Source organism: Camellia sinensis, chromosome 10, assembly GCF_055761805.1.
Source record: "Camellia sinensis isolate YWXY chromosome 10, ASM5576180v1, whole genome shotgun sequence".
Lineage (NCBI taxonomy): Eukaryota > Viridiplantae > Streptophyta > Magnoliopsida > Ericales > Theaceae > Camellia > Camellia sinensis.
The window spans coordinates 104,347,933-104,371,506 of record NC_138970.1 but is presented as its reverse complement, the minus strand read 5'-3'; the positions used below and the strand labels follow the sequence as shown (position 1 = coordinate 104,371,506).

Here is a 23,574-nt window from a genome sequence, read left to right as displayed (position 1 = left end):
ACTAATAGTAGGGAACGTTTCGGTACATAGCCCTTTTAACGTATGCACCCCATTTAACAGCCATTGAATGCATTTAAGGCAGCAGCACAATTCACAAATGAAATGACGTGTCTATATTAATTAATAGCGTCTTGAAACTGACCAAGAAATTAAAATTTTACACACAAAAAATTAGGAATAAAATTATTTGTTAGATCTAAAATATTTTTATTGCTAAAAGTAGTGTTGTTTTATTTTTACCGACAAAATTAAACATTTAGTCACGAATTACAAACCTTTTGGGACCAAGAGTTTTGTCTCGAAAAATAAAACTTTTTAGAACCAAGTTATTTTGTCCCTAAAACTGCATTTATTAGTGACGTTTCTAAAATTTGTCTTTAAAATATTCATTTTTTACTTTTCTAGACATCTTTTTAGTGACAGCCCTCTCAACGACTGAAATTAGTTACTAACTATTTTTTGCAACAAAATTTATATGTTTAGAGACAAAAAAAATTGATCTCCAAAACTCTTATATGTCGTAGTGTATGCTATTCTAAATCGTTTGATTTTTTGCTTATCAACAAAAGTCAGTGATTACACTACAAGAAAAGTGGGTTTATGAGATGGAACTATTTGCGACGGCACACTTGCCGTCTCAAAAAGTCACTTTTTGCGACGGCACCATTTGCCGTCTCAAAAAAGTAGAGTATTTGCGACGGCACCATTTGCCGTCTCAAAAAAGCAGAGTATTTGAGACGACATGCCGTCGCAAAAAGTGACTTTCATGTTTTTTTTTTTAGTGAATATTTTTAAAATTTTAAATATTTTTTTTAGATGCACCTTACTTAAGATGTATCTAAAAAAAATTATGAAATTTTTTTAAAAAAAATTAATAAATACATAAAAATACAAAAAAAAATGTATTGAATTATTGTATTTTTGGTATTTAGTGAATTTTGAAAAGATTTTTTTTACAATTTTTAAAATTTTTAGGTGTATTTATGTTAGGTGTGTCTAAAAATTAAAAAAAAATACTTAAAATATTAAAAAAATTCAGTAAAAACAATATAACACGGAAAACAAGAAAGTATAATTTTCTCAAAAGAGTTTTTGGAAAACTCTAACCTAGCATAGTGATTGTGGTTTTGAGACAGCTTCATATATATACAGTCACAAAATGGTTTGAATAAATTCAACGGTATTTTTTTGTCGCAAAAAAAATTAAAAAAAACAAGTCTTACTCTTTTGATATAGCATTTCTCTTTTCATTCATTTTTTTATCTTCCTATCTCTATCTCTCTCTCTTCTCTTTATCTCTTTCACTCATCACTCTTCTTTCTCTATCTGTCTGTTTCTCTATCTCATTTTCTCTCTGTGTCTCTCGTCTATCTCTCTTCTCTCTATCTCTCTCATTTCTTCTCTCTCTCTCTCTCTCTCTCTCTCTCTCTTATCTTTCTATCTTTCTCTTCTCTCTCTGTCTCTTTCTCGCTCATCTCTTTTCGCTCTATTTCTCTCTCTTTTTGTCTATCTCTCGCCCATCTCTTGTTTCTCTCTCTTGTTTCTATCTCTCGATCTATCTCTCTCTCTCTATCTCTTTTTCTGTCTATCTCTCTCTCTCTGTCTCTCTCTCACTCATCACTCTTCTCTTTCTCTCTCTCTCTGTCTACTTGTCTATTTGTCTATTTCTCCCTCACTATGTTCGCCTTGCTCACTCTCTTACTCCTATCTTCTCTATTTATCGAGCTCCTTCTCGATTTATCGATCCATTATAAACGACGTCGTCTTACTATTTTGAACATTTCTCTTTTAACCCATTTTTTCATCTTCCTATCTCTCTGTCTATGTCTCTCTTCTCTTTCTCTCTCTTACTCATCACTCTTCTTTGTCTGTCTGTCTCTCCCTTTTCTCTATGTGTCTCTGTCTCTCTTCTCTCTCTCTCTCTCTCACTCATCACTCTTCTCTGTCTGTACGTCTCTCTCTTTCTCTCTGTGTCTCTGTCTCTCTTCTCTTTCTCTCTCACGCTCATCACTCTTCTCTGTCTATCTGTCTGTCTCTCTCTTTTTCTCTGTGTCTCTCGTCCATCTTTCTTCTCTCTATCTCTTTCATATATCTTCTCTCTTTGTCTCTTTTCTCTCTCTCTCTTCTTTTTTTCTCTCTCGCTCTCTCGCTCATCCCTTTCTGTCTCTCTCTCGTTTATCTCTTTTCGCTCTTTTTTTCTCTCTTTCTGTCTCTCTCTCTTTGTCTAAATATTTTCACCCATTTTTTCATCTTCTTCTCTCTATTTTCTTTCTCTCCCTCATTCATCACTCTTCTCTCTCTGTCTGTCTATTTGTCTCTCTCTCTCTCTCTGTGTCTCTCATTCATCTATCTCTTCTGTCGTCCATTTTCTCTCTTTGTCTCTTTCTCTCATCTCTCTTCTCTTTATCTCTCTCACCCATCTCTATTCTCTCTATCTCTCTCACCTCTCTCTCATTTATCTCTCTCTCTCACCACCTATCTCCTCTACTACCCCTCTCTCTGTCTCTGTTTCTCTCTCTCTCTTCTCTATCTGTCTCTCACTCATCTCTCTCTCTCACCACCCATCTCCTCTACCACCTTCGCCACTACTGCAAACGTCATTTCACTACCACCACTACTACCACGGTCGCCATTTCACCTTTACACTACCATTACTACTACCATCACCACCACTCCACTACCACCACTACCACTATTGCCACTACTACTACTACCATTACTTCTCTTTCACCCCTGCCACTCCATCTACTCTACCACTACCACAACTTCACCACTAATCTCCTTCACCATCACCACCACCACTACCACCACCACCACCATCATCTCTTATCAACCACCTTCACCACTACTGTCGCTTCCTCTCCTCTACCACAAAATATTACCTCTCTTTTCTCTTTCACTCATCACTCTTCTCTGTCTGTCAGTCTTTGTCTCTGTCTCTGTCTCTGTCTCTTTCTCTTTCTCTCTTTGTCTCTCGCTCATCTCTCTTCTCTCTCATCTCTCTTTCTCTTTCTCTATTTTTCTATATGGCTCTCTCTCTCTATCTCTTTCTCTCTGTCTCTCTCTCTCTATATCTCTTTCTCTCTTTGTCTCTCTCTCACTTATCACTCTTCTCTTTCTCTTTCTCTTTATCTCTATGTGTCTGTTTGTCTGTCTTTCGCTCTTCTCTCTCTCTTTCTCTCTCTCTCTCTTCTCTATCTGTTTCTTACCCATCTCTCTCTCACCACCCATCTTCTCTACCACATTCACCACTACTACAAATGCCATTCCATTACTACCACTGTTGTCACTCCACCTCTATAACTATCATTACTATCACCATCGCTACCACTCCACTACCACCACTACTACTACCATTACCTCTCCTCTACCACTGCTATTCTATCTCCTTTACCACTACCAAAATATTTTTCATTAACCACAAAAAATTAAATTTATTTTAATGGAAAATATTATCCCTACTTTTACCAAATAAAAAAATAATAATAATTTTTTATTCATTAAAATAAATATGGAACAAATAAATTTTCAACCTTACTAAATGAAAAAAAAAATTTATTAACTATAAAAAAAATTTATTTTAATAAAAAATATTTTTTTTAGCAAATCCTCCGTTGCGAAAAAAAAAATCGTTTTATTATTTAAATATTCATTTGTAATGAAAAAAAAATTCCAAATTCCCCCCTTCTTTTCCATTCTCGCTCGTTTTTCCCCCCTCAACCAAAAATCCCCAAATTTGAAATCCCTAATTTTTGAACCAAAAATCCCCATCTCTGTATCTCTCACAACTATGAGCACGGCAGACGATGGCGTCGAGTGACGGGGTTAAGGAGCCTCACTCTTTTGTTTCTCACTCCGTTGGCTTTCCCTCTGCTGCTCTCATTCCAGTGGCGAAGGAGCTGCTCAGAAACCTAATGTGTATGCGCAGCGTCAGATTACTCTCTCCCTTTCCATATCACAGGAGGAAAGCGCCCTCTCTCTGCTCTCTCTATATCTCTCTGTAATCGTATTCATAATTCACGTTCTCATCTCTTCTTCTTCTTCTTCTTCTTCTTCTTCTTCTTCTTCTTCTTGTTTTTGGTTATTCGTATCTGTAATCGTATGCAATACTTTTTTTTTTCTTCTCTTCATCCACCCCCTTTCTTCTTCTTATTCTTCTTCTTTGTTTCTTTCTTCTCCTACCCTTCCAGTGAGTTTGTGTGGAGCAAAGAGTTGATTATATGTCTTCAATTCAAATACCTAACAACTTTTTGAAAGCTTTATGTGCAAGTTTTTATGAGGGTCTTCATACTATAATTGATTTACTAAAGCCTTATTATACATAAAATTCCAGAGGAATGGAATACAAGCATGAGATTGGCGAAGAAGAAGCCAGAACTATACTTGAAGTTATTGCTTCAACTGGGAAATTTTGGTAAGTTTGTACCTTAGTATAAAATTACATCCATAAGTTGTATTATTTCATTTTGCATGAAATGTTCTGGTGTTTGTGGACCAAAGCATGGAGTTGATGCATAAACTTTGTTTCTGGGGCTTCTATCAATATTCTGATTACACATGTACAAACAAGTGAATGTAAGATATTCACCCAACACCCTCAACTCCCAACCTAAAGAAAAGAAGACCCTTTATTCTAGATTTCCTTATTAATATCATTGTGTTCAGGTCTTTGTCACCACATTCTGTTACTCGATGATGTTCACTTCTGACATAAATTTCACGTATACATATAAAATCTTTAATTTGTCTCCTTATTAGTATTATATCTGTCTGATTGTCATTTAAACATATAAAATCTTTAATTTGCACTACAAGAAGTTGGGTCTTAAATGACAAAAAAATTTTGTCTCCAAAGAGCTAATTTCGTCACTATAGATATTTGTGAGGAAATATTTTCGTCACCAGTTTCGTCATTGAATGTTTGTCACTAAAAGCCACCGTGACGAAAAATAATTTCGTCACCAATAAAATTACTTCAGTGACGAAATTTTTTGTCACCAATAAAATAACATTTTGTCGCCAAAAATTCTCATTTTCGTCACCAAATAGTTATTCAATACCATATTTTTAACTTTAGTTGACGAATAAATTTGTCACACATGTTGATCATTGATGAGGAAATAATTTCGTCACAGTAAGATGTAAAGGTGACGAAATTTTTCGTCTTCAAAAGTCATACATGGCCGACAAAATATATTTCGTCACAAATATATATATACGTGACAAAATTTTTGGTCACCAAACAACAAAATCAATGAAATATCTCATATATATACTACAATAAATTTTGTCACAAAAAATGTTTATTAGCGACGAATAATCACTTTGTCATAATAACCAGTACAAATGACGAAAAAAAATTGTCACTGAACTTGTTCCATATTTTATATTTCAATTTAAATTATTATTTCACAAATATTCCTACTCATATCCCAATAGCCTTTTAAATGTACTAAGAAATCCACTAGCTATTATACACCACTCCACAAAATAATTCACTAAACAATTTATATCATAAATGAAAATATATCCATCAAACAAATTTAATAATAATCCATAAAGTATAATAAAAAAAACCATCATAACAAATTCCTAAATGAACTGACGTGGAGTCCACCAAAAAAAAAAAACACTCAACTAGGTTTAAAACTAGAACTAAGTTTAACACTCAACTAATCCGATTGCGCGTGAGCTTTGAAGAGGAATAGGTCCAGTAAAATGATTTCCTGAAGGGTTCAGGTTTGTCAAGGTCATTGATGTGAAAAAACTAGGTGGAATAGGTCCATCAAGTTTATTCAAACTCAGATCAACCGCAGACAGCCTTTGAAAGTTCCCCAACACAAGAGGCAAGGTACCTTCTAAAGAATTATTTTTAATATTGTGAGTTGTCAAACTTGGGAACTGAGATGTCAGGTTAGGAATGCTTCCTGATAACTCATTTGAACTCACGTCTGAGAATATCCAAAGTTGCTTCCCAGCTTTGCATAACAGATATATCTCCGGTGAGCACATTTCTGCTCAAATCCACTTTGTGACATCCTCCCACAGAAGAAGGCAGAGAACTGGATAGCACATTTGATGAAAGATTCAAAATGCTCAAAGTTGTAGAATTGATCACATGGATTGGACCTGTACGCGTACATATGCAGAAAATTAAACACTTCAGTTAAGCAATTGACAAAATATTTGCTCAAAGAAGATGAGTGCAACCACCAAATAGTGTGCATCAGTAAGTTTTTAACACAAAAGAAAAGGACACTGAATCCGTACTACCATGAAAGTTATTGTTGAATTGAGTCAGAAACTTTCTTCATTTTGACAAGTACAGAATTTAGAAATATTCAGTTACCAAAGAAGAGGGTATTGGGTGGGGAGGAGCGTGGGCGTGGGCGTGGGCGTGGGCGTGGGCGTGGGAGACTGAACAAAGAATTCCAACCACATTCATGTCTAATACAACCAAAAGATATGGAACATGTACCAGTCTGTACACTCAATAAAAATAGTGAATCTGTAAGAATCCAAAACACAATGCCTCATGTCATAAAAATGAATCTAATAGCCTGTTTGGCAGAGAACTCAACAAGCCTTAAGCAGTAGCCACGGCAGCAGATATAGATTGGTGAGGCGAATTGGAAAGGCAACCCTGACTACAGACTCAATAGATTAAAATGGGAAGTCAAATAAAAAAAGCTCAACAAATACCAACTATACTAATCCAAGATATTTACATCTAATCTGAAGAGTAATTGCTTAAATGCTCCTGGTCAGTCAACAGGTGCTTTTCAAAAACTCCACTGACATCACGGCATATCCTTGAAAAGTATATTAAGCCATTATCGATTTCTTTGTTTTCATAATTAAGTTCCAGATAAAGTAGATATAATTTCAATAAAAGAACATTGAAATATGATGAGTTTTACATGGCTCATGATGGCAACATGAAATTGGACCATATTTAGAAGAAAAACAAATTTAAGAAGCATTGAGCTCTTCACCGGGACAATACAGTTGCCAAGACAGCTTTATTGTGCATATTTTCTAAATAAAGCAACATAACAACATATGAGTATGCTGATACATGCTCATCAACATATTGCTCCTTCAGCTAACTAAAGAGGGACAAGTCACAAGTTCAAGGCTCTCTTTTCTATATTGATGGAGCAACAATGACTGGAGTATAGTAAAATAGTGTGGCAATGTTTACACTTATGACTGTTGTTTACCATTTTACAACAATTACTTACTGCAGTAGAAAAATAATCCAACCGATGACCTAATGGTCAAGAAGGCCCTTGAGTACAACTCAAGATATTGTGGTATGCCATGGTATTTATAATTAGCGTGTTTTATCTCTTCTCTCTGTTGTTTTGCTTTGGTTATGATGTGAAGCCAAGATTAGAGTAGGTCAATAGTGAAAACTTAATGCTATTAGTTATGGCCTTGTTCCTTCCATATGAAACTTCAAATATCTACAATAGATTTTTGGTTATTAACGAGATTTCATTTTAGTTATTTTGTTCATTGAGAACACCACGTTTTGTTAGGAGAACTTTATAGGATGTTTTCCCTTAGTTTTCTTTCCAAGACACTTAGGCTAGGTGGGGAATGGGAGGTTATGTGGCTTGTTTGCAGTCAGCTTAATAGCTGCCATTTAAAATTTTTTCAATCGGCTTTTGCTTTTCTACTAGTTTCTTGGAAAGAAAACTAAGGGAAAACATCGTCCCACCCAAATGAGCCCGTCGTCCTCACTTCACTCTCCCAATGGCCCCCCAAAACGGATCTCTCGTCTATTACCGATCTTTCTGGCTTAACATTTTTTACAAATCTAGAAGCATTTGTAGCATAAATGATACTTAAAATCTCTTTCTAATTTAATAGCCCTACAAATCCTTTCCACGTCCCACCTGTCAACTTGCCCCACCTCAGCCAAAGGTTCGTGCTGGATTCATAATAAAATTCATCTCTTATGCAAATTGGTTAAATATGCCCTAAATCCCAACCCTGTCGTCATCTCTGCAACTAACATGTCGAAGCATGCCTTCTGCCTATGATATGCACAGCATACACTAAATTACACACGAAATAATAATCCAAGGACCAAGGTTTTCATAGATTGGGTAAAGGCAAACAAGGTTTCTCCTTTTAAACTTTCATGTTCTGTCAACAATTAGTTTTGAGCTGTCAATGACTTTAAATTTGAGCTATACAAAATATTCTGAACCTCCTCAAGAATACAAAGAGGATTTAAAGCCACACACCGACAATTCAATTTATTTCATATTCTTTGCAAATGCCTAAAATGAATGATGTAACCAAATTAAGAATCTCTATAAACTATAACCCGTTATAACAATAAATAATTGTCCAAATTGAGTTTCTCAACAAAAAGCACTACAAACAAATACTTTGGCATAGCTTATAACTTTTTTTTTTTAATAAATACTTTGGCATAGCTTATAGCTTATCATGTCATGTGGACTATATATCAAAACTTTACTACTTTTGCCTCCTTTGGGACTCAAATTATAGACAACATATGCATATTGTCCCATAATTTGAGGGTAAAAGGGGGGAAAAGTAAGGTTTGAATATATGTATGGCGTATGCAAAAGGAAAATATAGTTGTTGTAGAATCATGATAATTTTATGCTCAGAAAATTCAAAGTTCATCACAGATGGTATTTCATTGAATGCACAATACAACTAAGGAAATAAGGAATATATGGTGTAGTGGCATCATTTGTTGCTTTGATGCTGATCCAAAGTTTAATAAATAAATTTCTAGTTCAAATAATTTCTTACCAGAAAACCCATTGCCACTAAGATCTAGTTCTTTCAAATGAATCAAACTCTCCAGCAGCTCTTCCGGTATCAACCCAAACAACTGGTTATTCCCCAGACGCAAAACATGAAGATTTGGCAATGAGCCGAATGAAGGGAGCTATCCATTTATCTGATTATGACCCAAATCCAAAACTTCCAAGTTCCGAAACAACTAAATGGCTTCATCCTTAAAGAACCCACCGCCCAAATCATTGTGACTCAAATTCAAATGTTGCACTGTATTGGCCAGGCTCGAAATGTTATGCAAATCCATTGACAGAGATCCATAGAACATGTTATAGCTCAAATAAAAAAACTCCACATTTCTAAGCTCCGAAGACAAGTCCTGAATGTCCCCACGGAGCTGATTTGAATGCAGTCCAACACATACAGTTGCTGAAGATTCCTGATTCCACTCGGAAACACACCAGTGAAATTGTTGGATGACAAATTGAGATAATTCAATCCCCAAAGATCGTTCATCCTCGCCGGAATGGGTCCGTAAAACAGGTTTCTAGACAAGTCCAAATACTGCAAAGTATACATGAACCCCAATGCAGGAACGAGACGACCCGTGAAAAAATTCCCAGAGAGACTCAGATTTCGGAGCATTTTGAGGCCATTAAAAGTGAAGAACTTCAAGTCACCGGCCAAGCCGAGGCTGTCGAGAAGAATGGCGGTGGCGTTGCCGGAGTCGGCGCAAACGACGCCGTAGAAGGAGTGAGGGCAAGAGTTGGGATCTGCTACCAAACCACCAACTCTCTCATTCAATCAAATCACTCTCATCTCAATTTCATTGGTTTCAATTCAAACTTAACAATAACAGCAATGTCATAAAACAGAGTAAATTATCACAAAAAAAAAACATTGAGTGACCAACAAAACAATTTTGAGTCAGACAACAAGTGTATGAGATTCAATTAATAAATGTATTTCACAATCAAACAGAAACCCTTAAAGGGCAGTCGAATTACGGTGAATCCCTATCAAACACAAGGGCTTCTACACCGTCTCCCTCTCCCAACCCTCTTTTGGCTCCCCAACTTCTTCATTCCCCTTAGGAATCCCTATCCCAGCTGGTTACACTTCCCCTTCTGCCTCTTGAAACAGACCCTTAAACCCTCTACTACCATAGTTCCATTGCCTCCTTCCCTATTATCCACAACCACAAAACTAATCTTTTTCTCCACCACAAATCTAAAATGCCTGCCCTTTCCCTCCCTACTAAAGCACCATTTGCCCTCCTCCTCTCACACCGCACCTCCGTTACACCATTCCATCCGCACCACAGCGCCACCACGTTACCAAAAACCCTTATCCCACCATTAAACAACTACGAGAGAGAGAGAGAGAGGCTATACCTTTGTGTGTTTTGCAAGAGAGGGATGAGACGAAAACTGGAGCACCAAAAAAAAAAAAGGGGGTGGGGGAGAATCAATAGGGTTATTTTTTTTCATTATCGCCAAATCTCAAAGTTATTCCTTCAAGGTTGGTGATAAAATAATTTTGTCATTAAAAGTTTTAAAATATTAAAATTATTAACAATAAAAATATAATTCTCATTAAATAGTTTTAAAATATTTAAAATTAATTTTTTAAAAAAATATTTAAAATTATTTGTAACGAAAATATATTTGTTATTGATAATTTTATAATTGGTGACAAATTTTTTTCTTACTAAAAATCTCAAAATTTTGGCGTCACCCAAAAAAAATTAGAGGAAAAATTTTTGGTGACGAAATTTAATTTTTCTTCACCTAAAAATAAGTATTTATTGACAAAAATAAATTTCGTCACCTATTATTTTTACTTTTTATTATATGTGACAAAATTTTATAATTCATCACAGATTATTCTTATTTAGTGACGAAATATTTTTTTCACTACTTTTCGTCACCATAGGTTTAGAGAGTTAATTAACTTGTATTTTTGTTTTGAGAGAGAGAGAGAGGGGGAGAGAAAAATTGATAAACAAAAATAAAAGGGGAAAAAAAAGTTAGTAGTCTATTTTTTCCATTACTGTCCAATATGTTAAAATTTTTCCTCTAAAATTGGTGACAAAATAATTTCCTCACTAAAATGTCTCAAAATATTAAAAATTATTAGTGATAAAAATATATTTCTCACCAAATGGTCTTAAAACATTTAAAATCAAGTTTCTCAAAAAAAGAATATACAAAATTATTGGTGACGAAAATGTATTCCTCGCTAATAATTTTATAATTAGTGATAAATTTTTTTCTCACCAAAAGTCTAAATTTTTGGCGCCACTCAAAAAATATTAGCAGGAAAACCTTCGGTGACGAAACTTAATTTTTCCTCACCTAAAAAGAAATATTTGTTGACAAAAATAAATTTCGTCACTTATTATTTTTATTTTTTTATTATACGTGACAAAATTTTATAATTCGTCACGGATTATTCTTATTTAATGACAAAATTTATTTTCTTCACTACTTTTCGTCACCATAGGTTATTTTTGTTGTAGTGTTGTCTCCTTATTAGTGTTATATCTATCTGATTGTGATGTTTTGTGGCTTCACTCGAGACTAATTTCAATACGATTGTATGAAGCAAAGTCTTTGGTGATGCCATGGTGGTAATGAAAATTATGGCGATTTGAAGAAAAAGCAAAATTGTAGCATCTGCAACTAATATTTGATCTTTCTAATGGGCTAATTTTTGTTCTTTGAAAATTTATTTTTTTTATTTTTTTTATGGGAGCTTTTTTGATAAATCCATTTTCTAAGAGCTTTATTCCATCCAATCCATATTCTTTTTGACTATTCCATTAGGTCCAATTTGAGATAAGAAGACCAAAATACCCTTTTCATCTACTTATGTTCTATTTAGTTCACATTATTTTCTTATGTTTCAATAAGTCCTATGGGTGACATAATTACCAAAATACCCTTAATGTGAATGTTCACATCGTCAATATAAATGTTTATATCGTCAATGTGTAGGGGCCCGGCTCATGTCGATCCTTATGGGTGCCCGGAAAAATTCGAGTTGGGCCGGCCCGGCCCGGCCCACAAGCCAAAAAAATAGGCCCGACCCGGCCCGTTGATAGTATGAATATTCACATTGACAAGCTAACATTCACATTCATAGGAGTGTAAAATTGGCCTGTGGCACGTGGGCGGCCCGAAACCAGCCAGTCGCCCGGGGCCGGCCCATTCACAATATGAATATGCACATTGACATATTAACATTAACATTGACAAAAGTATAAAATTGCCCATGACCCGTGGGCAGCCCGAAGCCCCGGGCCCGGGTCGGGACGGGCCCGGCCCGGCCCGTTGACAATGTGAATATTCACATTGACATGTTAACATTCACATTGATAGGAGTGTAAAATTAGCCCGCGGCCTGTGGTCGGCCCGAAGACCCGTGGGCAGCCCGAAGCCCCGGGCCCGGGTCGGGACGGGCCCGGCCCGGCCCGTTGACAATGTGAATATTCACATTGACATGTTAACATTCACATTGATAGGAGTGTAAAATTAGCCCGCGGCCTGTGGTCGGCCCGAAACCCGCCTGTGGCTCGTGGGCAGCCCTGGGCGGGCCCGGCCCGACCCGTTGATAATGCAAATATTCACATTGACATGTTAACATTCACATTGATAAGAGTATAAAATTAGCCCGCGTCCCATGGCTGCCCGAAACAAGCCCGCGGCCCGGGGCGGGCCCGACCCGGCCTGTTGACAATGTGAATATTCACATTGACATATTAACATTTACATTGATAAGAGTGTAAAATTGACTCGCGTCCCATGGGCAGCCCGGGGCGAGCCCGGTCCGGCCCGTTAACAATGTGAATATTCACATTGACATATTAATATTCACATTGATAGGAGTGTAAAATTGACCCGTGCCCCGAAGCCCGCCCGCTGCCCAGGGCGGGCCCGGCCCGACTCGTTGACAATGTGAATATTTACATTGACATATTAACATTAACATTGATAAGAGTGTAAAATTAGCCCGTGACCCGCGGGCAGCCCGAAGCCTAGCCCCGGCCCGACACGGGCCCGGCCCGTTGACAACGTGAATATTCACATTGACATGTTAACATTCACATTGATAAGAGTGTAACATTAGCCCGTGCCCCGTGGCTGCCCGAAACACGCGCACAGCCCGTGGGCGGCCCGAGGCGGGCCCGGCCCGGCCCGGTCTGTTGACAATGTGAATATTCACATTGACATGTTAACATTCATATTGATAAAAGTGTAAAATTGAATCGCGTTCCATGGGCGGCCCGAAGCCCGTGGGTGGCCCGGGATGGCCCGGGTTTGGGTCCGGGCCTATCCCGGGCCGCGGGCGAGCTTCGGGCAGCGGACAAGTTTTACATTCCTATCAATGTTAATGTTAACATGTCAATGTGAATATTCACATTGTCACGGGTCGGGCCAAGCCCGCCTCGGGCTGCGATCAGGCTTCGGGCCAATTTTACACTCCTATCAGTGTGAATGTTAACATGTCAATGTGAATATTCACATTGCCAACGGGCCGGGCCTGCCCTGGCCCCAGGTCGGGCTTCGAGTTGCCTACGGGTCACGGGCCAATTGTACACTCTTATCAATGTGAATGTTAACGTGTCAATGTGAATATTCACATTGTCAACAGGCCGGGTCGGGCCCGCCCCGGGCCTACCACGGGCCGTGGACGGGTTTCGGGCAGCCACGGGGCGCGAGCTAATTTTACACTCCTATCAACGTGCATGTTAACATGTCAATGTGAATATTCACATTGTCACGGGTCGGGCCAAGCCCGCCTCGGGCTGCGGTCGGGTTTCGGGCCGCCCACGGGCTGCGGGCCAATTTTACACTCTTATCAATGTGAATGTTAACATGTCAATGTGAATATTCACATTGTCAACGGGCCGGGCCGGGCCCGCCCCGGGCCGCAGACGGGCTTTTGGCCGTCCATGGGCCGCGGACCAATTTTATACTCTTATCAATGTGAATGTTAACATGTCAATGTAAATATTCACATTGTCAACGGCCCGGAACGGGCCGGACCGGGCCCGTCCCGGGCCGCCCATGGGCCGCGGGCGAGTTTCGCGCCGCCACGGGACGGGGGGCCAATTTTACACTTCTATTAATGTGAATGTTAACATGTCAATGTGAATATTCACATTGTCAACGGGCCGAGTCGGGCCCGTCCTGGGCTGCTGTCTAGTTTTATACTCTTATCAATGTGAATGTTAACATGTCAATGTGAACATTCACATTGTCAACAGGCCGGGCCGGGCCCGCCCACGGGCAGTGGGCGGATTTCGGGCAGCCACAAGGCGTGGGCTAATTTTACACTCCTATCAATGTGAATGTTAACATGTCAATGTAAATATTCACATTGTCAACGGGCCGGGCCGGGCCCGTCCCGGGCTGCGGGCGGGCTTTTGGCTGCCCATGGGCCGCGGCCCAATTTTATACTCTTATCAATGTGAATGCTAACATGTCAATGTGAATATTCACATTGTCAACGGGCCGAACCGGGCCCGCCTCGGGCTGCCCATGGGCCACGGGCAGGTTTCGGGTCGCCACGGGACGGGGGCCAATTTTACACTCCTATTAATGTGAATTTTAACATGTCAATGTGAATATTCACATTGTCAACGGGCCGGGCCCGCCCTGGCTCGCGGTCGGGTTTCAGGCCACCCACGGGCCAATTTACATTCCTACAAATGTGAATTTTAAAATATGAATTTTCACATCATTAAATTGCTAATCATTGAAAAAATATTTATAAGGGTATCAAAATTAAATATAAGGGCATAAGTGTCCAAGAAAATAGTGTAAATCAAGAAAATGGACTTTATGGAATAAAACTACACATACATGGGACTAAATGGGTTAAAAAATTCCTTCATGGACTTCTTGGGTTAAAACACTTCCAAATTGGACTTATCAATAAAAATCCCTTTTTTTATTGGTGTTTGTGCATATTGTTTTTGTTTTGTTGTTTTGTTATTTGAGGTGGTTTGCTACAGCTTTGGAAACTATGGGGCGAAAAATGTTCTTTTTTTTTGGGCATATAAATTAATCTATGCATTTTGTGTACTATAAATGCAGTTATTTGGTGGCTGATCGTGAATTTGTTTTGGGGTGTGGGGGCAAAATAAATTATTTTTATTCAGAAAAGTTTTTTATATATTCAAACACTTGACTGAGATCTATTAAGTCACAAGAAATTGTTTTTCACTTTTCATTTTCTAGCCTCCTTTTTTCGTTGTAAAAGTAGAAAATCATATTAATCACATGTCATCTTTTATATCTCAATTTATAGAGTTATGCTAAAACTTAAAAGTTGAATTCAATATTGCTAGAAACATCAAATTTATGTTTAAATGATTCAAGATTATTGGATTGAATATTACGTCATAAGATTTAGAGGATTTATAGCTTCAATATTCCCTTTTTTATTTACACAATGAGGCTTCTTCCTTTACATTTTCTTTATAATAAATCCCAAGTTATCACTAGTCCAAGGCAACATTTCATTTTGGGTATTATTTAAAATATGTAATTTTGTGATGTATGAAAAACACGATAATGCTCCATTAGGTAAATAATACATTGGAAGTTGTGGAGGTAGTGGGGATGACCTTTATTTTATACCCAAGTTCTTATAGGTGCCGCATGACATTTTCCAAAATTTCTGCTGCATTTGTTTAGTTTTGCATTACAATAATGTTCAACAACATTGTAGTATGCAAATTGGTGGTTCATGCTTCTCATCATGCCAATGGTTGTTTCCGTGCAGAATGCCCAGTCATTGGGAAGTTTTCCTAAAACAGAAGAGATGGAACTATCTTTGCAAAAAGTGGAGAAAGATTTGAAGGAGACTGGCCAACAAAGGGACAGCATTACAAGAACTGAGCCGGCTTAAGAAGCATTTATTAGATAAGGTTGGACATCACAACTTCTCGACTGTTTACCATGTTCTACTGTCTTGTGCTAAGCACGATCTTCTTTCTAACTTTTATTGTAAGGTTAACATGTCTGAATGGTTGACTATTACCCCTGTATATGTGAAAAACTTGAAGAAAAGTAATATTATAAGAATAATGACAAAAAAATGTATTTATAGTATGTTGCTCAAGTGGTAAGAGTTTTATTTATCACATCCATGGTCTTGGATTCGAGCCCCATCCTCTTTATATAATTTAACAAAAACAACAAATATAAGGGTATTTTGGAAAAATCCAAAATATGAGACATTTTGGGTCAACACCATGAGAAGCCTTCACATATGTAATAGTATAAGTTAGACTAGGGGAAGAAATTTCAAAGTATATATTTGACAAAGAACCTAACCAGGCTAAGCAATGATCATGATTTATTTCTTATAATTTAGAAGTTTTATTTAGTGTTTGGATGTAACTATATTTTATTTGTCTGGTCGTGCACTTCAAATTTATTTGTCTGGTTCGGTACTTTTTCACTTCTCAGTGTTATGGTTTCATTTTTTGTATTGCATTTGTTTTAGAATTATAACAAATTTATTTGTTCATTTTCATTTGTAATGGTGATCCAATGATGCATCAATATTAGTCCTTTTCATCATTTGATAGTGGAATTTATCAATGGACCTGGTTGTGTGTATGTGCAATATAAATGTCACCAACATTTTTAGCCCATATATTTAAACAGGTTTTCACTTTATTTGAATGACATTTGTCTCTCTATAGGTTTTTTTTATTATATGGTCTATTTGTTGATTAAGTTTTTGTTGTTAATCTGAGATTTTGTACTGAGCTTAAAAACATGGAAGTCTCTTTGGATAAATTTCTTTCCCTAGTTTCTTGTGTATGAAAATGTCTTTGCTTTCACCAGGATGCACATCAAAAGGCAGAGATATCACGGAAGGAGAAGGAAGATATCTTGGAAAAGCTTTCACAATTTGAAAGGAGCAGAAGGAAAAAACAGAGTAAATAAGCTTGAGGAAGACAATGCATAACTACCTTATTATGAAGAAATTGTGAACAAAATCTTTTATTATGAAGTATCTTATTATTTTAGTAATGAAATTTGGTTTATGTTATTTTGAATTATGAACAAAATTATGTATTTAAACATTATATATGTATTATGGAACATTATGTAGTGGGATAATTTTGTTGATGTGTAATTATATGAATGGAAAAATATTTTATTATGAAGAAATTGTTATTTTTATATTATTATGGAGAAATTTTAATATTTTTAATATTTTTATCGTAGGATTTTTTTTCTTTTTTGCGACGGCATTATACCGTCGCAAAAAATAGAAAATTTTAATATTTTTATTAATTTTGTTACAGGTTTCACTTTTTGCGACGACATTATACTGTCGCAAAAAATAGAAATTTTATTACTTAAAATAGAAATTTTATTATTTTTTAATACTTTTTGCGATGGTATTACACTGTCGCAAAAAATAGAAATTTTTATATTTTTAATACTTTTTGCGACGGCACCACACCGTCGCAAAAATAGTGTTTTTGCTGTTGCAAAAAAAGACTATTAGCGACGGTATTTTTTGCCGTCTCAAATAACATTTTTAGCAACGGTAAAATAGTGCTGTTGTAAAAAAGTCAAGAAATTTCAAACATTATTAGCGACTGCACAGTGCCGTCGCAAAAACTCTTTTGCAGCCCCTGCATTTGCGACCCCCTCTTACCGTCGCAAAAAGTATTAGCCACAGCATTAGGAGTATTAGCGACGGTATTTTACCGTCACAAAAAGTCAATTTTTTTGTAGTGTTAGTTGTTAAGTTAACACATTTAGAAACATGAAACTTTTTTTTTGATTGGCAAAAAGATCTTTATTGATGAAAACATACAAGATATGATAAGATACATCAATAAAGAGGATCTTTTAGAAAGATGAAACTTACATCCATATAGCTTGTAAAAAAATCTTACCCTCCGATTATGTTCTTAAGAATGAACCTAAGACCTCTTAGTTAAGCGAGACTTGATGGCCAACCAACTAACTAATTAAGTTAGAGTCCTTTGATTATTTGAAATTGTTTGATTTGAATAAAATGCCCAACTTGTCATATTTTAAAGCATTTGCACGTGGCTTGATTTAGGCCCAGTTTGGGAAGATAAGAAAAAGTTAAAAAGTCAAAAAATTACTTAAAAAGTTAAAAAGTTAACACTATTCACCAAAAGTCAACAATTATGACTGCACAACTCCCAATCCTAATTTTTCCTTACAAACCAATTTTTACAATTTTTTAATACACATTATTCCATAAAAAGTCAAAAAGTTAACCCAAACATCCATAACTTTTTCTTCAATTTTTTAGTCCAAAAAGATAAAAAGTACACTTATTTAAGACACTCCAAACAACCCCTTAATTAAAGTGGTCAACAAATTATGTTTTATTGACCTCCATGTTATCTTAAACTATTTAATTTGAATAAATGGTTATTTTAAGCCACCTCATTTGAATAAAAAGGTGAAAGTCATTTTAAAAGGTTGATTTGATTAAACTAGTCAAAAGATTATTTCAAACAACTTGATTGAATTAAAATGATCAACAACACAATAATAATTTGCATAAGGAGAGGGCAATAATATGATGAGATTCATACTAAAATAGATCAAATCAAACTAATGGAACACAATAACTGTAACGCCCTCAAAATTGGACATGATATATCTATTTATGCAACAAAATTCACCTGATAGACAAATACATATATATAGCTAACTAATCCATACGCCCATATCCATTAAATCCCAAATGCCAAATACATATTGTTCACATCTCAATGCCCCAGTTCTAATCCTAAACATACATTTTATAACAAGTATGAAATGGAAGCCAAACAAATAATAAATGCCTTACAGGCTTACAAATTTATCCAAGAACATTCTTGGTTACACAAAATGGAGTTTCAACTCAACACAAATACAGCCCTAGGCTTACAAAACAGAGTCATGCAAAATGAGAGCATTGTACTCCCAACACACATACTTCTACGCCCCTAGTTGAGTGGAATCACCATATCTTTTTCTGCACAAAAATCTCGTAGGGTGAGCATAAAGCCCAATAGAAAATTCTTAATAAAGTATATACATTTATACAAGTCTCAAGAGATGAAATGCACATGCCATGCTATGCCCTTTTTGACGATAAATTACAATTTCATCTTTTGAAAACCATCATGCTCACTGATGTCATGCAATTTCAATTGTTCAAAACTTAACAATTTATTTCAAGGGCGGTAAATATGTCTCTGATAATCCCTAGTCTGGTGTTTGCAAGTAGATTATACGAGTACTACCAAATTGTCCTTTTTACCGATATTAACAGGAAGGTTCGACGCTTATCCGCACGGATTTTTCGATCTTTTACCCCGGACCCGCAGGCCAACTTATTCAATATCATCTATACCATCTATCAAGACTTACCAACATATTTACCCCAAAACCATTTCATGAAAACTTATTTCTCAACATTCTTTTCTCAATGCAAGTTTTCAAATCAAATTTCAAAACTCTTTATTATCAAATGAATTGATATGCCAATGCAATAATTAATAATGCAATGCAATATTTCTTTCACTTTCAATACTTCCACACAATATTCACATTGTGATCAAAATTCTCATTTCTCACTTCAAAGCAATTTCACAAGATGAATAAATACTTTTATTTCAATTCATCCAATAGATAACATAATTTCCTCTTCTCAAGTATTCTCAACAATTTAGTCATTTCAAGACTATATCAACATTCTGAATAACCATTTCTAAAATGAACAACAATTCTCATAATCCACAAAATTAATCATTTATACAAATATAAGTAAGAAATTTTCTAAACATCATTTATTTTGGCACACAAAAATAAATATAACAATATTACCCATGGATTTTCAATCTCTTTTTAAAATCCCAAATTTCTTGGTTTTCTCACCAAACTACACAGCTCAAATCTTTTGAAAGGAAACTCTCGAAAATCATCTTTTCTTCAATGAACAAAGATGAAAACCCATAAGATTATTTTAAAAGAACAAGAGACAAACCCACTTTCAAAATCGCTCAACTTCTTAAGTAAAAATAAATTTTCAGAAGCTATCAAAGAATGATTTCGAAAACCATCTAGATCTTGCAAAACTATATATATAACTCAAAGAAAATGCCTACCTCAAGTTTTGAATAAGAAATGAGATGAAACCCCCAAAATGAACAATGTCGAAAGTCGATCTTCACTGCGCAGAATGAAGCCCTCGAGGTGATGACCAACTTTGGTGAAAAACTTAGGCTTAAGTCCCAATGGATTTGGAGAAATCAAAAAGAGAATGTAACTTCTAGAGAGAGAAGCTCTAAATCAGGATTTTAGAGAGTTTTAGAGAGAGAGGGGGCTGCAAGAAGTGATATGAAACCCTAATTTTACGGACTGATATAACAAGATCCGCTTGCGCGTGGAAAGCCCTGCTCGAGCGTCAAATACACTTTCCCGTAAGCAATTTCGAATGCATTTTGCATTTTTGCTTTCGGCAAGCTGATCGAGCAGCTCGACCCCCGTAAGTTGACCGGTCAAAATCGATCCCCGACCTGCCCAGTCGAAGTGGCAAAACATGAATGAAGGGTCGAAATCAGGATCACTACAGTAACAAAGGTGGAGAAGAGGTGCAAACAATCTATACTTGTAAACAGTTATTGTAACAATTAGTTAGTTAATGAGTTAGTTAGACAGATAGATATAGTTTAGATATATGGCACTTGTGTGTATATAAGAGGTATGGATGTATGTTCAGAATGAACGAAATGAAGATAATATTCAGTTTCTTTACTTCTTTATGGTATCAAAGCTAGTTGCTCCAACGAGCACATCATCCACGGAGTTATCTTCATCTCTACCTTCAAATCTTATGCTTTTTATCTCTAACTTGAACTCATTTGTTACAGTCAAGTTAGATACTGCAAATTTCATTGTATGGAAAAATAAATTTCAGAATATGCTCAGAACCACAAATCTTCTGAGCTATGTTGATGGATCTATTGTTTCTCTATCTGCAACTGTTCTTGATTCATCTGGAAAAACTGTGGCTAATCCAGAATTCTTGCAATGGAAATTGATTGGCTCACATCTTCTGAGTTGCATTACTGTAACTTTGACACGTACAGTGTTCACATCTGTTGTTCAATGTGTCACTTGCAATGGAGTTTGGTTTATTATTTCTAAAAGATTTACTTCTCTCTCTAGGTCTCATATTCACTAACTAAAGAATAAACTTACCAGTCTCTCGAAGAAATCTTCATCGATGAAGGAATATTTGCTTCAGATCAAAACTATTTCTGATCAATTATCTCTATCTGGATCTCCAATTGATGAAGAAGATCTGGTTCTTATCACCTTGAATGGACTTCCTGCAGAATTTAATGCACTTAAGACCACAGTTCATGCAAGAATTGAACCTATCACCATGGAAGAACTCTCTTCTTTATTCTGTTATGAGGCTCTGCACATTGATTTAGATACTAAGTCTTCAAGTTCTGATCTAACTATTGCTTACTCCATCACAAAAGATCACAACAATCAGTCTAGGTTTCAAAACCAGTCATCTTCTCACTATCGAGGGAATCAAAATCAGTTTCTTAGAGGAAATAATTCTTCAAGAGGAGGTCAATTTCACAACAATCGTCGAGGTCGATTTTCTAATTCCGGTAGACAATCTTCATCTTCTTCCTTCTCTAGTTGTGGTGGTTCTGGTTTCGCTCTCTATTGTCAAATCTGTGGCAAGCCAAATCATACAGCACTCGATTGTTGGTTTCGAATCGATTCTTCTTACAATTCTCTGCCAAATTCCAACTCTCAGTACAATTCTCCATCTCCTACTGCGTATATGGCTTCTTCATCTATTTCTTCTCCTGCAAATTGATCTGTTGGCTCTGCTGCTACTACTCATGTTACCAATGATCTCTCTAACTTTCAGCAATATCATCTGTATCATGGATCCGATCATATAACTATGGGTAATATGCATACAGGCCAAGGTATTCTTCCTACTTCTTCTTTTCCTTTCAAACTTCGTAATATGCTTCATGCTCCATCTATCTCTTCTAATCTTTTATCAGTTCATCAATTGGTTTCTAATAACAATTGCTCTATCACATTTGATGATACTTCTTTTGTCATTCAGGACAAACATTCCAAGATTCCTCTGTATAAAGGCTCTTACAGTAAAGGTCTTTATCAGTTACCTACATGCTTGTCTAGATCTTCGCCTTTTCCTACTTCTTCATCATCATCTACATCTGCTCATGCTGTTATATATGCTGCATCTGTTCCTACTACTACTTGGCATCAATGGTTAGGCCATCCCTTCTCATAGAAGCTTGATTTTGTTTTGAATAAATTTCATTTACCTGTTCATAAGTCTTGTACTAAACATGTTTGTACTCAGTGTGCTATAGCTAAGTGTCACAGACTTCCATTTACTTTGTCCAATTCCACTGTTAATGCACCATTATCCCTCATCCACAATGATGTTTAGGGTCCATTTTCCTCATCTAGTTCTGGTTTCAAATTTTATTTGTTGTTTGTGGATGATTACAGTAAATTCTTTTGGGTGTATCCTCTTTCTTTTAAAAATGAAGTGTTCTCCAAATTCAAAGAATTGAAATTTTTTCTTGAAACACAATTTTCTACTTCTCTTAAAGTGTTTTCCATAGATGGTGGGGGTGAATATACAGGGCATCAGTTTGAACATTATCTCAAGTCTCATGGTATTTTGCATCAAATGTCTTGTCCTCATACTCCTTCCCAAAATGGCATGGTTGAAAGGAAACATCGCCATCTCATCACTACCACTATTCCTTTACTTCACTAATCTGGTCTTCCTCTTTCCTTTTGGTTTGACTATCTTGCTACCTCTGTGTTTTTCATTAATCGACTGCCCTCTTCCAAGCTTCGTAACATTACTCCTTTTGAAATGCTTTATCATAAAATCCCTGATTTTTCTTCTTTTAAGTGTTTTGGATGTAGGTGTTTCCCTTGGCTTCGACCTTATACTACTCATAAGCTTCAACCTTGGTCAATTCCTTGCATTTTCATTGGTTATCATCCTTCTATCAAAGGATATAGATGTCTAGATCCTCTCTCCAGTCGAGTGTACTTATCTCGACATGTTATTTTTGATGAATCTGTGTTTCCTTTGGTTGATCATCCTATCACTTCTATTCCTTCTCCTACTCTTTCTCAACTTCAAACCTTTTTCTAGCCACCCAATGGTTCAACTCACTTTTCTATTAATTCTCCTCTTCCTCCCTCCTCTCCTCTACTTCCTAATTCTCGTATTTCTCCTTCTTTACCATCTACATTTACTTTTCCCTTTTCCACAGCCCCTATTCCTATTACTTCTCTTGCTATTGATCTTATTTCTTATCTTATTCAGCCACCTCTTCCTAGTTCTTCTCTTCCAATTAGCACTCATCCCATGCTTACAAGGTCCAAAGCCTCCGTCTCTCATCAATCCCTCTCAGCTTCTACTGCTCCTAATCTTGTTCTTATTGAGCCTCATTCCTTCTCAGATGCTATTAAGACTCATGTTTGGGCTGAGGCTATGAATAAATAATATCAGGCTCTCCAACGCCAACAAACTTGGCAATTGGTGCCTTTTCCTTCTGGTAAGCAATAGATTGGTCGCAAAATGGGTCTTTCGAATCAAGAAGAACTCTGATGGGTCCATAGCTTGGCACAAGGCTCGACTTGTAACTAAGGGATATCTTCAGACTGAGGATATTGATTG

General features: G+C 36.4%; 1 long non-coding RNA gene across 1 annotated transcript; it reads left to right on the top strand.

Moving 5' to 3' along the window:
- The first annotated feature begins 4,099 nt into the window (after positions 1-4,099).
- LOC145801255 (uncharacterized) lies at positions 4,100-16,734 on the top strand. The gene is made up of 3 exons (XR_014342452.1): positions 4,100-4,414; positions 15,586-15,730; positions 16,659-16,734. It is a non-coding gene; the product is annotated as an uncharacterized LOC145801255 (long non-coding RNA).
- The last annotated feature ends 6,840 nt before the right edge of the window (positions 16,735-23,574 follow it).